Genomic DNA, 14,644 nt, shown 5'->3' on the forward strand with positions numbered 1-14,644 from the left:
TTTTATTATTACTGCATACCAACATCCTCGTGAAGTTCATATAGCCATGATGGTATTCATCATGGTACCATACCTCTGAGGAGAGGAAATGATCATTCTTCCTCCCCCCACATTCTTACTATTGACCAAGGTTATTCTCTTTATCATGTGCAGATTTTATTGAGTGATGCCAAGTGAGATGAATAGAAGCAAATAATGACAGTGCTGCAGTGATGAAATGAGAGACAGAGGTCGTCTAGGTTTTATACTGAACAAATTGAGTCACATCCACTTCTCATCCATTATTTAGGGGTGATTGGGCAGGCTTGGCTTCTATAGATTTGATAATCATTCAGATGTCCATATTAAATATGTAACATAAATTTCTCATTTGGCTGTCGATGACTTGTCACTGCAAAACAACAATGCATAAAAAGGGCTATAATGTATGGATTCTCAGAAATACTTGACATAAATAAATATGTAAAAGGCAGATAATAAAATCTGTTTCTGTCTGCCTGCCAGCTAGCCTTCATGTCAGACTGGACAGACCCATCTAATACTGTGATTTTATGCAGCTGTATCCTATGAATATTGGCCTGCACACTAGAGATTAAAGCACAGCAGATGTTTCTCTGCAGGCTAACAAATATATCACCCCTGATAACGAATGACAAATGTTGTTCCATATTGTGTCAGACAAAACCAGGGCTCTTGTAAAACAAGTGTTACAGCTGGAATAGGATATTTTAACACAGTTACCTAAGGAGTAGACAAACAGACAGTTGTGTGCTCAAAGGTAGCAGAATCCTAACCTGCAGAGATGCAGGCATTGCAGCAATCAAGTGTTCAGGAGAATAGGGGAAAAAAAATCAAGTAATGTGAAATATTCATGTTTTCCTTTATATTTTGGTTAGATTTTTGGTTGTGATCTTCTCATAGATCATCTATAACTGTCTAACAATGTTTCTTGTTCACAGTGACATAGTAGAGAGTAAAACGGTGTGGAGAGAAGGTATGTGAGGGTTGAAGTTACGCAGAAAGTCCAAATGATGAGCCTATTACGTTTATTATCCTTCAATCCCATAATGTCCCAGTGGATTCCATGAGGTGGAAAGATTAATGTAAGCAGAGAAGGAAGAACAAAAATAGCCTGACTGTTATGGTGTACTATAATGTGGCTAATTAGTTCACTGTTATTTACAATCATTTTATTTGGGTCATTTTTTCCCCCTTGCACATATTAGTGACATGTGTGGTCAGCATCATGTCTGATCAGTATTTCTTGGCAGGGTGGATGTAATAGTAAGTTCTCCCTCTTTATCTAATTGTCTGTTAATTCAGTATCCTTTATTTGTTCTCTCGCAAAAATAACCTTCACATGAGACAATACTCTTGAAAACTCAGCAATTAAGGAAGATGGGATCGTATTTTGATGATCAGAATATGTGTAAATTTCAGCTGCTGTACTTTCTGAATGTATTCCATTAGCATATTTTCCTTAGCTTTCAAGTTGTCATTTGTCCACTGAACGAAGTACTAAAATAAATTTGTTTTACTGCTGGCAGAGACAACTGAGGAAAAAGGCAATCCAGCAACATGGCAACTTTCAATCACTTCCTGACTTGTTAATGAACTTTTTTTTCCCTTTTCTAACCGAGACTTTGCTTTTGAGCTACGGTGTTTTCCCCAAGCCATTTTATACAATGAGATGGTAACAGTTGTTTGTCTGATAAAGCACGTACTATTTAGAACACAGATGTTTGATTATTATTTATTTCTCTCTGAAGCCCGCTAATTCAGTCCCAAATGACCTTTTTTTTTCCTTTTGCTTAAATTTAATTTGGAATGTATGTTGTTGGTAAGTGACAGATAGTTTAATTATTAATAGGATCCCGCAATGCAATGCACTATAGTTTTAAAGTCATCTGGGGCCAAAACAACACTACTTCTTTCCTTCCTTATGCTTCTGGGATTCCTTGAAGAATACAAAGGTAATTACAAAACTCATGACAAATCTGTATCTATTATGTCCTTTCCTCAACATTTGTGCTTGCCTATGGTTTTACAAAGAACCATTCTTACTATGAAATGGTAATGAATCAGGAGAGATTTCTGGTATGGTTGCTTTCTTGAGAGGATGGGTTATCTGGGGAGTAAGAGGAGGGGGAGAATGGAGTAAGAGAGAAAAGAGAGGAGGGGGGTTGATGTGCTGAATACCCATGCTGTAACATATGATGCTGAGACAAAGCTGGACACACTCCGAGCCCTGCTGAAGGAAAGTGACCCGATGAGATCTGGTCACTGTCACAGGGAAATATGAGGGGAAAAAAATGAGGCAGAAGCTACTGCAATAATGGACAATAATATCTTCAAATGAACCCCCTAGAGAGGTTTTTAACTATACTGATGAGTTATATCTTCTAAGGTTCTGAAGTGCCCAAACTGCAACCCAAGATTAGATATGAGTCTAAACCTGGATGATGTGTTTAGACATAGAAATTGAGGTTCACTCCTAATCCTAAATTTATGGATGGTTCGCAGAGCTTTCAAGGGAAAGAGCGGGGATACACAGGGACTTTTCAACTTCAAAATTGACTATAAATGTGAATTAAAATAAACATTATGAAATAAAAGGCCCTACAGGACATACAGAGATAATTATCAGTTATGATCTAAGTGAATTTTAAGGGGGTGTTTGATAGGCTGTAAAGGTGAGGTAAATGCCCAGAGCTGTGGAGTTAAACATGAAGGATGGAAGTTGGTTGGTGAAATATTACTGGCATGTCATTCCCCCAAAAAACTGTATGAAGATGAATGAACATGCAAATCTCAAGAGAACTACAGTTTAATCTCAGGGAACTATATTAAATTACAGAAACAAAATTTCTTGCTTATATAATATGTTTTAAAACCTTGCTATAAACACATTAAGGTACGAGAGAATAAACCAAGGAAGACAAACATGGAAGAAAATGCAGTCATTTCATAAGTCTATCCCTAGTCCAACATGTGAGCACAGAATTCAGTGGAGTCTCATAAGAGATTGAGACCCACAACAGAACCTCTCAGTATGCTGGTGTTTGTAAATAAGCATGGTAATAACCAGTGCACAGACAGATGTCAAGGTCTGTCTATGAAAGATCATATATTCATTGGAAGTTAACTGTGATTTTCAGTAAATAAATATAGATTTTCAAATATTTTTATTAATTTTTTTGAAAACATATGGAGAGCAGAGCAAAGTACGAAACTAAAAAACTAACCAATGATATAACGATAATAATAGTAAATGTAAACAAGAATACAATAGTACCTTCCAAGACAAATCTTTCTATGATTCACAGGTTAACTACTGATAGAATGAGAAGTAATGTCCTCAAGTTGTGCCAGGGAAAGTTCAAGTTGGATAATTATTCTTTGAAAGAGTGGTCAAGCATTGGAACAGGCATTTCATGGAAGTCGTGGAGTCACCACCCCTGGAGGTGTTCAAGAAGTGTGTAGATGTGGCACTTAGGAACCTGGTTTAAGGGGCATGTAGCAATGGGTTGACAGTTGGACTTGATGATCTTTTCCAACATAAATAATTCTTTGATTCTATGAATATTCTTATACACACAACTATATATATATATATAAAGTAAAAATAACAAGCCTCAGATGTAATGTTAAATTATTTCTAGCCCTCATAACAATTATTTTACATTCTATGGCTTTGCTTATTACAGCATCATACCGATAGTTTATACATCAGCTTCACTGTTTTAATGTGGGAATGTACTCAAGACGAGTTGATTCCTGGGAGAAATCATACACCACCATAGTCTACACTTACGTGTAAGCACATAGGTTGCTTACACCAAGTGTAAGCAAGATCAGAGAATTCTTTCTGAGATTTCTGTCTCTTATACTTTGCCATTCTTCTAGAGAGCTTCTAATGTCATTATTTCTTGGGATTGATTCATGGGGGAGAACTCTCAAAAAACAAGACCACAAAACCCATAAAATGGACTGCATCTCCCATGAAGATGCAGCCCAGGTTCCCATTTCCAAACAATGGTACAAAATCCCTTGACTACTCTGGGGCTTTGACCCCATAGTCTCATAAAGGATTGTTTCACAAGAGTGGGGCAATAGTTTGTCTACAGACTCATTGGCAAAGGACACAGGATATTGATGCTCCCATGGCACAGCCCTTTCTCTTCAGAATGCTTCTGGCTCAAAGTTCTCACATGGGATTGCTCTCTTTCTGCTTAGAACATAATTGGCAGAAAGATAGGCATTACCATCAACCTCCAGCAATATCATGCTCCCAGAAGGTCTGAATTCATTCGTAGGGCTTCTTTGCAATGAAGCAATTTTTCTGCCTTTAAAGAAAACCCCATCACGCACAATTCAGCTGGGAGGGATCCCAAAGAAAAAAAAAATTGTACTAGATGGGGCCAAATTCTTTCCCATTATAAAGCAAAGGCTATCAAACCTTCCTGAATTTAGTGTGAATGTACATCATGTTCACTGCCACACAGGAGATGAATAATTGAAATTACTCCTAAAAGCAATACTAAGCAATAGGGAAGACTGTAGAAAATAGAAGAAAGTAGGTGAGCTTCATTTTGGAATATGTACTTTTTCCCAAAGGCTGCAGTTGAAATGATGAGACTTGAAAATCTATTATTACTAATACAGATTTCTGATACAGTTTATTTTTAGTTCAAAAGCTGCTTCAAAATTATGATACTTTTAAAACAACCCTTCCCCTCATAACAAGTCTCATCTCTAACCTTCATGAATAAAGAACTTCATCATCTAGGTATAATTAACTTGAACTTGTACATCCGGTAAGAGCTCTTTACTACAAAAGCAAAAATATATCTATAATAAAAAAAGCAAAGTTGACCAGGAATGTTTTTTCCCTCATAAGAGACAAAACAACTGGTGGGAGTGAAGAGACACTCAGCAGCAATTACATTAGATTCTCTGAAATGGCAACAGTTAACAATGAACCACATGCCAAACTGCAGTTATACAAGCATTTCTTACCCTAAAAATAAACAGTGGCAATCACAAACGCTGCTGTTGGTTTTTTTGCCTCTGACATATACTTATTTTTTAACAGTCATCATTTATGTTTGAGAAAATAAACGATGACTGTTACGCTTTCAGGATTAAGTTTATTATATTTGTTGTTTTATATCTTCTAATTAAGTGCCTGACTTCCCATTTTTCTAGGAGACAGCATTCCTTTAATTCCATTGAGCTGAGAGTAAATTTTATACACAAAACATTCAAAAGGGTATTCCTTATGTGTTTCTATGAAGTGGAAAATTTATAAACCTTCTTCTGAACTAATATTAGAGAGATTGTCTGTGTACTTTCATATTTCTGTGAGAGATGCCTTAAATATGATAATCATGTTTGGCCCATTTTCATGAAGTCCAACACCATCTGAATACATAGAATTTGCCCTAAATAAGCATCTTGACCCTAGGCATGACTCCTAGGCAGGCGAGGCAGGCTCTTTCAGTGGTCCCCAGTGACAGGACAAGGGGAAATAGGCCCAAACTGGAACACAGGAAGTTTCATACAAACATGAGGAAAAACTTTTTTACTGTGGGGGTGACAGAGCACTGGAACAGGCTGCCCAAATAGCTTGCAGAGTCTCCTCATACTCAAATACTCAAAACCCACTTGGATGCTTTCCTGTGCAACCTACTGTAGGGAATCTGCTTTAGCAGAGGGTTTAGACTCAGTGATTTCCAGATACTCCTTCCAACCCGTACAAATCTGTGTGATTCACAGTGACTGCTGGTCTAGCAGTTGCAACCTGCAACACAGTTGCTAAAACTAAGTCTCTTGGATATCATTAACAAATGGCCAAAAATTCTCATTTTCTTCCTAGATGGAATTAATCTGGGAAAAAGGGACAAATTGAAGAAATCTTGTCTTTGTCTTTGTCACTCTAGTCAATAGAGAACATAGTCGCACAGCATCTTTCACCTTTTCAGAATCCATGGGGTTGCAAAGATAGAACATTATGCTTCCATTTAGCATCCACCCTTCTATAGCCAGCACTAAGGAGTCAAGTGATCTTTGGATGAAGAGGCCATTGAGCACACACAACCATTTGCTGCAGCAACAGAAACTGTTGAAACTGTTCAAGTCATTATCCACCACTTTGACCAGATCACAGAATCACAGAATCTAGACACTGATCCTCAGCTTCATCCCTGGGAAGGTAATGGAGTAGCTTATTCTGAATATTATCAAGCAAGTGGAAGAAAAGAAAGTTACTGGGAGTAGTCATCAGGGATTCACCAAATGGAAATCATGCCTGACCAATCTGGTATCCTTCAGTGATATAATCACTGGCAGGGTAGATGAGGGAAAGAATAGTGAATGTAGTGTATTCTGACTTCAGCAAGGCTTTTGACACTGTCTCCCATAACAACATTGTAGGTGAGCTTAAGAATAGATGTGGAATAGATGAGTGGCCAGTGATGTGGTTTGAGAACTGGCTGACTCAGAGAGTTGTCATCAGTGGTACAGTCTCTAGCTGGAGGCCTGTAGGGAGCATTGTTCCCAAGGAGTTGATACTGGGTCCAGTCTTGTTCAACATCTTCATCAATTACCTAAATGAAAGGATAGAGCTCACACTCAGCAAGTTTGCTGGTAATACCAAGCTGGGAGATGTACATCAGAAGGCTGTGCTGCCATTCAGTGAAACCTGAACAGGCTGAAGAGTTGGGTGGAGAGGAATTTTATGAGGTTCCACGAGGGCAAGTGTAGAGTCCTACATCTGGGGAGGAACGACCGCACATATAAGCACAGGTTAGATGCTGACCTGTTACAAAGGAGCTCTGCAGAGACAGACCTGAGTGTCCTGGTGGACAATAAAAATTGATTATGAACCAGCAGCGTGCCCCTATGGCCAGGAAGGCCAAACGTACCCTGGGGTGCATTAAAAAGAGTATGGCCAGCAGTCAAGGGAAGTGATCCTGTCCCTCTACTCTGCCATGGTGAGTTCTGGGCTCCTCTGTTCAAAAAAGACAGAAATCTTCCAGAGAGAGTCCAGCAGAGGACTGGAAAAATTAGGGGCCTGAAGCACCTCTCGTTCAAGGAATGGCTGAGAGACCTGAGGCAGTTTAGTCTGGAGAAAAGAATACTGAGAGGAGTTCTTACTAGCATTTAAAAATATCTAGAGTACTGGAATCAAGTGGATGGGGACAGGCTCTTCTCAATGGTGTGCAGCAACAGAGCAAGAGTCAATGAGCACAAATTGGAACATAGTAAGTGATATGAACTTTTTTTCTTCATATGAAGAAAAAAGTCCTTACATTGAGGATGACAGAGCACTGCTACAAAGATGACGAGATGTTGTGGAGGCTCCTCTGGAGATATTAAAAACCTGCCTGGATCCTTTTGTGTGTAACCTACTGTGGGAAACCCAGCTACAGTAGGGGGGTTGAACTTGATCTCCAGAAGTTCCTACTAAACCTACTAAGAATTTCTTTGATGTGAAGTCATTATCTACCACCTGGAGTAGATCCAGTAGGTCAAATAGAGATTCAGTGTCAATGGATATTAGGTCATTGAAGTCCATAATGATAACTTTGGGGGTATTTTTAGTAATATAGTTGTCAGAGGAAATATATTATTAGAGTGCATACGTCAATATTAGAAATCATCTGATAAATTGCAGGAAGTTTTTTTCTGAAAATTCTTTAATATAAAACTTTTTGTTCTTTTATACTCTTTCCAAAGAAATATAACCAAAATGAAGGCAGAAAGCTATAAAATCTAACCTCACAGGCATTTTTACACTCATTGTTGTGAAGTACACTGAATCAAAAGTGCAGAAAATGAATGTGCAAGCCATATTAGGGAAAATGCTACTGTAGTAAAATAACGGTTTTTTCCCATCTAGATATCTAAATGGCTTTTTAAAGACGTTGAAACAATATCTAAGAGAAAGGACTTATACTTGTCCATAAAGGAGGACATAAAACTCCTAATGCTCAAAGTGAGAAAATAAAAATGGCAACAAGTAAACAATAAACAGTTAAAAAATACAGTAAACAAAAACCAACAACAAAAATCAACCAGTCCAAACCTTACAGTCATATCACTTCCTCCAGCTGGAAAGAAATCAACACAAACACCGCTCTTCTGTCACACCGTCTAAATGTAAACCAATGTACAGTAAACAAAACTCAATTTAGTCAAAGATGAAAAAATAATAATAATCACACAAAGAGTGGAAATTTGTACGAAGCTCATATTCAATCTTCTGTGTTCTACTGCTTAGTGTCCCTGTTCTCCTACCCAAATCAATTAAGATGGACACTATATTTCTCCCTTCCTTTTTCGGTCAAAGAATCTTGGCACAACCAGCACAAACAAACTTTGCTAACAGCTTTAAACTTGGAAGGCCCGCTTTTTAAATATTTGCCGCTACATAATTGAAACAGCTGTTTTAATGAGATACCTACTGTCATCATTTTACCCTGGCTGAGCTGGGTGACAACAAAGCAGTAATAACGAATTCAATAATAATTAACTCGGGTCATCTGCTCATCTGTCATGGCTCATCAGCTTTAGGGAGAAAAATCCCAGTGAACTTCTCTCTTTTGTGAGCTTTCCAAAACTCTGCAATAAAATGCTTAGAGAGGACTCTAGGTAGCCCTTCAAAAGTTCTAAGCAAACTGGTAAGTAGGTTAATTAAATTTTATGCATGTTTAGATGCTAATGATTACATTCCAAACATTACAGTGTAATCTGTTATGGAATGATGTCATGCAAGCAGTGGTTTTTAGTGCCTAACACATTTCCATCCTGATGTGGAGTAGCTCTGGATCATTTATCGGAGGGCAGGAAGTTGACAGTGGTGGTTCAGAGCAAGGTTTTACATTCAGATCCTCTCCTTGTCTGTTGAATTTTAAGCAGGGAAGTTACAGAAAACCACTGATTTTATGCCTACTACTACATCACAGAGGGTGATCCAACATACCCAAGACAAGTTTTCTTAGCTGCACTGTAAATAAATATTTATAATAGGAATGCTGGGAAAGCAATAAGGATGGCATTCCTCCCAAATTGCTCTTCTCCCAAAAGAAAAATATTTTGGGACTCACCCAGAGGTAGGTTCTTTTCATAATTATTTTTCCCTTCTCCATAAAGGCGAAAAGATTTTTTTAGAGATTAAATAGTTGAAAATTAACATTCCATGAGAAAGCAGAGTACATACATTTGCGATTTTTCTTTCCTTTTTTTTTTTTTTTCATTTTAGTTTTTGTAAAATCCTTTGAAGAATAAAATGAATATATGATGTGTTTGAACATGGATGTTATTCCTTTTTGTGTGAGGAAAAAAAGATGGAATTTATTGCTATGATAGGTCATTTTGGTTTGGTTTAGTTTTACTTAATTTGGTTCAATTTATGAATATTCCTTCTTTAAAAATATATAATGGGACAGATACAGTGCAAGCTTCTAAGCTCATTTTTCTTTCAGTGGAACTTGACTATGCTTATTGAATGATAAGAGATATGTGATGGTCGTTTCATAGTTAATTTGTAACTGTAGGTTAAAACTTTCAAAAGAATGCCCTTCAAAAATTTCCAGTGGAACAAATATATTCCCTGTTATATTTGTTAATTGTATGACTGACTCAGTTATGTGGAAAGGAATTTTCCATGTTTTGTTTTAAAAGTATCAGTAACAGGGATCAGATGTATCATCAGAATCCTTTCAACTCACTGGCTGAAATCACAGTAAGACTTTTACAAATGCAGTGGAACAGACAAGGAGGCAACTTATCAAGTCGTTATTACAGGCATCACCAATACATATGTCATCTAATCAGAGATCAAAAATTTCTGACATGTCTGAATTCATGAGAGTTCCATTCTTATCACACTCTGCATATTTTGATAAAATCTGACGTAGCCAAAAATATTGCTATTGAATACTAAACTTATTCACTTCTCAAAAATAACAAGAAATGAAGCCTAATTTAATTACCATATGATTTTTTTTTTCTAGCCATAATTATTAAATAAATAATATTAATTAAGCTACTTCTGAATAACAGCCAATATACCTTCTGGAGGAAGAAGTGTTTCACAAATATCTAAGAAATTCTTTCTGAGAATATTTTTTTCAAAATAAAAAGACAGGAGAATAAATTTTGGAATTAAGCAGTATGGATTCTCTGTTTCATAAATAAATAGCAGGCTTATATCTGTGCTGCTCAGCAAGAGCACGTAAATAGAAGGAAAGTATTACAGTAGCAATACATCCAGAGCAAAGGCTTTTGAAAATGGGCACAATGTATAATGGGTATAATGCTGTACATTGTGCACAGCTGACCAAAAATGTACTGCAGATAGCAAGCATGAAATCTGACCAACAATGTACAGGGAATATTAAGTGCCTGTTTTGAAATAAACTAATTTCATTTTCAAATACTAATTGACTTCAAAAAGCGTTTTGAGTGCAAAAACATAACGTACATTTAATTTTTTTCTCTATAAAAGAGTCATTGCCTATTTTAAGCAAAATATCTACACAAATATTAATTTACATTTCACATTTTTTCCATGTTAGTTCAGATGATTCAGGGTAGAGTGGAAGAAATTAAGAAAACCGTCTTTTTTAAAAATTTCTTTTCATTTTTTAGTGTTATACATATGCAAATGAGAATTTGTGATAAACTTTTACCATTGGTTGGCATTTGTGGGATAAAATTCTGCATTCTCCTCAGCTATTTAAAAAGCAAAGCAAAACAAAACAAGAACAATAACAACAATTTTTTTTTTAAGGGATAAAAATTCTGAAGGAAAAAAATCTGTTGAAATATGTAATCTAACTTCATATATTCTGTGAGAATTTATCAGCTCTAATGAAACCATCTTAAGTCAAAAAAGAGTTACATTTCTGCTGGAAAGTGCAGTTCTCAGTGACTGAGAGCATACACCAAAAGCAGTGCATTGTACCAACTCAGTTTCACCAAGTAAATAATTAAACTTTTGAGTAAGTAGCTAGATTTTCATAGAGTAGAATTAAAGATAACTCAGAATTTTTTTTATATAGCGTCTGCATATTCTTTGAGGAATCATGAGTCTTAGTCCTTATTCTAAATTTAAGACAACTACCACATAGTTAAGAGTTTCATTTTGCAATGTCATAAATAAATAAGTAGGACAAGCACCAATAAAAATGCTTTTCTTACCGTGAAACAGGCTAAAAATGCTTAAGATTTCTGTTTTGTTCATTACAGGGTTAGTGGAGTGTCTGGAAGTCAGACTATCCCCAGTTTAAGAGTATCTATGTGTGCCAAAGCGTATTGGTGTACTGCAGTTGCTTCTCTGCAGTTCCCAAGACATATGATTGATCATCAGACTTTTGAAACGTTTAAAATTCTGTCTCTTACTATTTTTCATTCTTCTATTTCCCTATTATGTCAGTGAGTAGACTATGTGAAGTGATGACACCTACACACAAGTATACTTGTGTGGTTAGATGGCTATCACACTCCTAAGGGCTGTATATAGGAAAACCAAATCTTTTTGAGATCCCCTTTCATTTCAGGATCACAAACATTTCCATATATAAAGCCTCATAGTTTTCACATTCCATTGCTTCAGATGCTGATTTTTATTTTATGCTGAAGATGTACAAACTGATGCATAGCTGACAATCAGTCACAAGCTAAAATCACATAAGTCAGAAAAAATCCAGGGAAGAAAAACATCATCCGTGAGAGACTCTAATTTCTGGAACAATGTTTACAAGGTCAAGAGAATGCACACTGCTAATAGAAGAGAGTAATCATTTCTTGAGAACCAGCAAACCAACAATTTTCTGTCAATAAATTTGGCATGTTTTTTACCAACTGGTCAGGCTCTACCTCAGGGAAGACCAATTGCTTTATGTGTGGTTTCAGGCAAAATGAGGAACACAAAACTCTGCAGTATGAGAGACAGGTGTGGGACAAAGACTGTAGGAGGCATGGTCCTGGGAGGGTCATCGGGTTTGAACAGCCAAATTAAGAAAGTACAAAGCACATTGCGAAGCCTGACTGATGTTTGGGCTCCATAGGAAGCAGGAACTCAACACAAACTTGGACAAAAGTGAAAAATGTCTGTCTCTAGAAGTGCAAAATACCTCTGCTTTAAGTCTTCACAAAGTTTATGTGACTCATTAATGCTTTTCATAAAGTCCTGCTGATATTCCTCAGGTGATGATGCTGTTTCCATTCTGTTTTGTTTTTGACAGATGTGTTTTATTACTGTGCTATGCCAGAAACAAGAGAATAAATAAGTCCTATTGTGGTATGCTATTACTTTTAGATTCATGAGCGGCCACCACATGGGCAAACAGATCCTGTGTCCCAGGACTGACAAATGGAAACTAGAATTTTCTCTTCTCACCTCTCTTTTTCGGTCCCTTCCCTTTTTCATAAACAAATCCAATGACCCTGATTGACTGGGGTTCATTGCCTCAGTCTTCAGCCCAATCTAATGGCTTAAGGTGTTGAAAGTTGTGTAAATGTTATGGGTTTTCTTGTTTTGTTTTGTTTTTCTTGTGTCAGAGCTATTAGACCCGGTCTGCTGCCAGGAGTATTCTCACAAAAATGACACATAGATAACAGTCAGTTGGACGGTTGAATCATCTCAAAGGTGTGACAGTTTCGCATATAATTTCTGACACAAAAGACTGAGTTACCTTCTTCCCTCGTATAATACACACACTCAAACAAACAATAAAACAGAAATTAGTCAACCTTGACAACTTCCAATAACTTCTTTCTTTCATTGTCAAAAAATTGGTATTCCTTACTCATTTAAAAAAGTCTATGTGATTGCTGCCAATAAATATTCACACTAGAAAGAACTGCTAGCATTTATAAAGTTACTGTAGTCCATAAGGAATTCCAGGTATATGAAAAATACATTGTATATAACTGAGAATTTCATTCCAGATTATTTCTGTTTGTAGCAGTATAAAATGTAGTTCATATACAGTAATATAAACACCAGATATTTGATGAAAAAATACTTAAATACAGGATAATCTGTTTGTAGTAGTGATTACCATGAAGATTCTTGGACTTTAATTGCATACATTTTATCTTTTATATTATTTGTGGACATAACTGTGCTGAGAAGGATCATCCCTCTACTCAGCAACAGGAAGAGTAGTTATTGTTGTAGAAAATGTGCATGTGTGTTGATAAACTGAAGACTGGCAACACTTTCAATAATCTTCCACACAAAGTACTCATGAAGTTTAGACTAGGAAAGTTCACACATTGTCTTAACTTTTTCTTAGTATGAGATAGAAGTTTCTGACTGGATATAAGATTTGAAATGATCTTCTATAGGAAAACAGTTCTGTATTCTGTAGTACAATGTATTCAGATGGTAGTGTGCAGGTAGTGCTCACCTTTATTTCCTGTAACGCAGCAACAACTACAGTAGTTTAAAATAGAGTGAAGTGGAAAAAAAAGAAAAAAAAGATGCATGTAGTTATACAGATTTAAGTCCTGACATCCGATTTAAGGCATTTCTCATCTGGAACTTTTTGGTCAGGTAGTGCTAGAACAAAAACATCACATAATCACAGCTTCTGCATTGCTTCTGTGCAGACACTGAGTGCAGCTCCCATTTAAACAGCACAGAACATGAGCTGTTCCTGTTCAAAAAATAACGCATTTATTGAGAATTTACAATTTCCCTTGTCATTTTAAAGGGTGTCCTTTTTATAAGTCCAATGGTGCAATCTGTTTACTTTTCTTAGTAATTAATTATTCCTGAAAATACACAGCTTTCAAATTTTGTACCCATGTCAAGATTTCCAAGAGAAATTTTGGCAAAATCTTGAATTATTTTCAGTCTGATGAAGGAAGAGACACGCTTTTGCTCTCAAACAACTTTCACACTTTTCTATATTGCAGAGAAATTAGGGTTGTTTCTTAAAGAAAAGGTTTAGCTCTTGGTATGGACATAGCTGACAAGCCCAAAACTGCAAGTATTCCTCCCACAGACAGCAGTGCTGTAAGTGCTGCACATCTGTGAAAAGCCAAGTTCCACTGCCTCATCTTGTTAAGACTGTCTCTGGCCCTTGCTGAAGATCTTTATGATTTCTAAAGAGCAGAAAGAATTTCATAGGCAATATCCACTAACAAAGCTATTTTTCGTGTAAAGGAAAAGATCCAAAGCACACTGAAATCAATGTGAAATTTTACTATTTCATCAGCACCAATCTCTGGTTCTTTTCTGGGTAGGCAAAGTGCAAAAGCATTTTCTAGTGCTAGGCATGATTTCCCATTTCATTTTACAAAGAATGCACAGACATTGGAATCCTTTACTATTGAAGTCAACAGAAGTCAACAGCTCAGACTGGAGGTTAGGAAAACCTCATTAATGTGAGGGTGGTCAGACACTGCAACAGAAAAGTGCTTGATGTCCCAAGCCTGTCAGTGTTCAAGGCACATTTGGACAACGTCCTCATTAATATTCTTTAACATTTGGTTAGACTTTAAGAGGTCAGGCAGTTGGATTGAATGATATTTGAAGGTGCTTTCAGACCGAACTGTTCTGTTCTATTCTTTTCTTCTCCATTCCATTCCATTCCATTCCATTCCATTCCATTCCATTCCATTC

The sequence above is a fragment of the Lagopus leucura genome, unplaced genomic scaffold, assembly GCF_019238085.1.
Source record: "Lagopus leucura isolate 7727_CA_CO unplaced genomic scaffold, USGS_WTPT01 Super-Scaffold_100002, whole genome shotgun sequence".
Taxonomy (NCBI): Eukaryota; Metazoa; Chordata; class Aves; order Galliformes; family Phasianidae; genus Lagopus; species Lagopus leucura.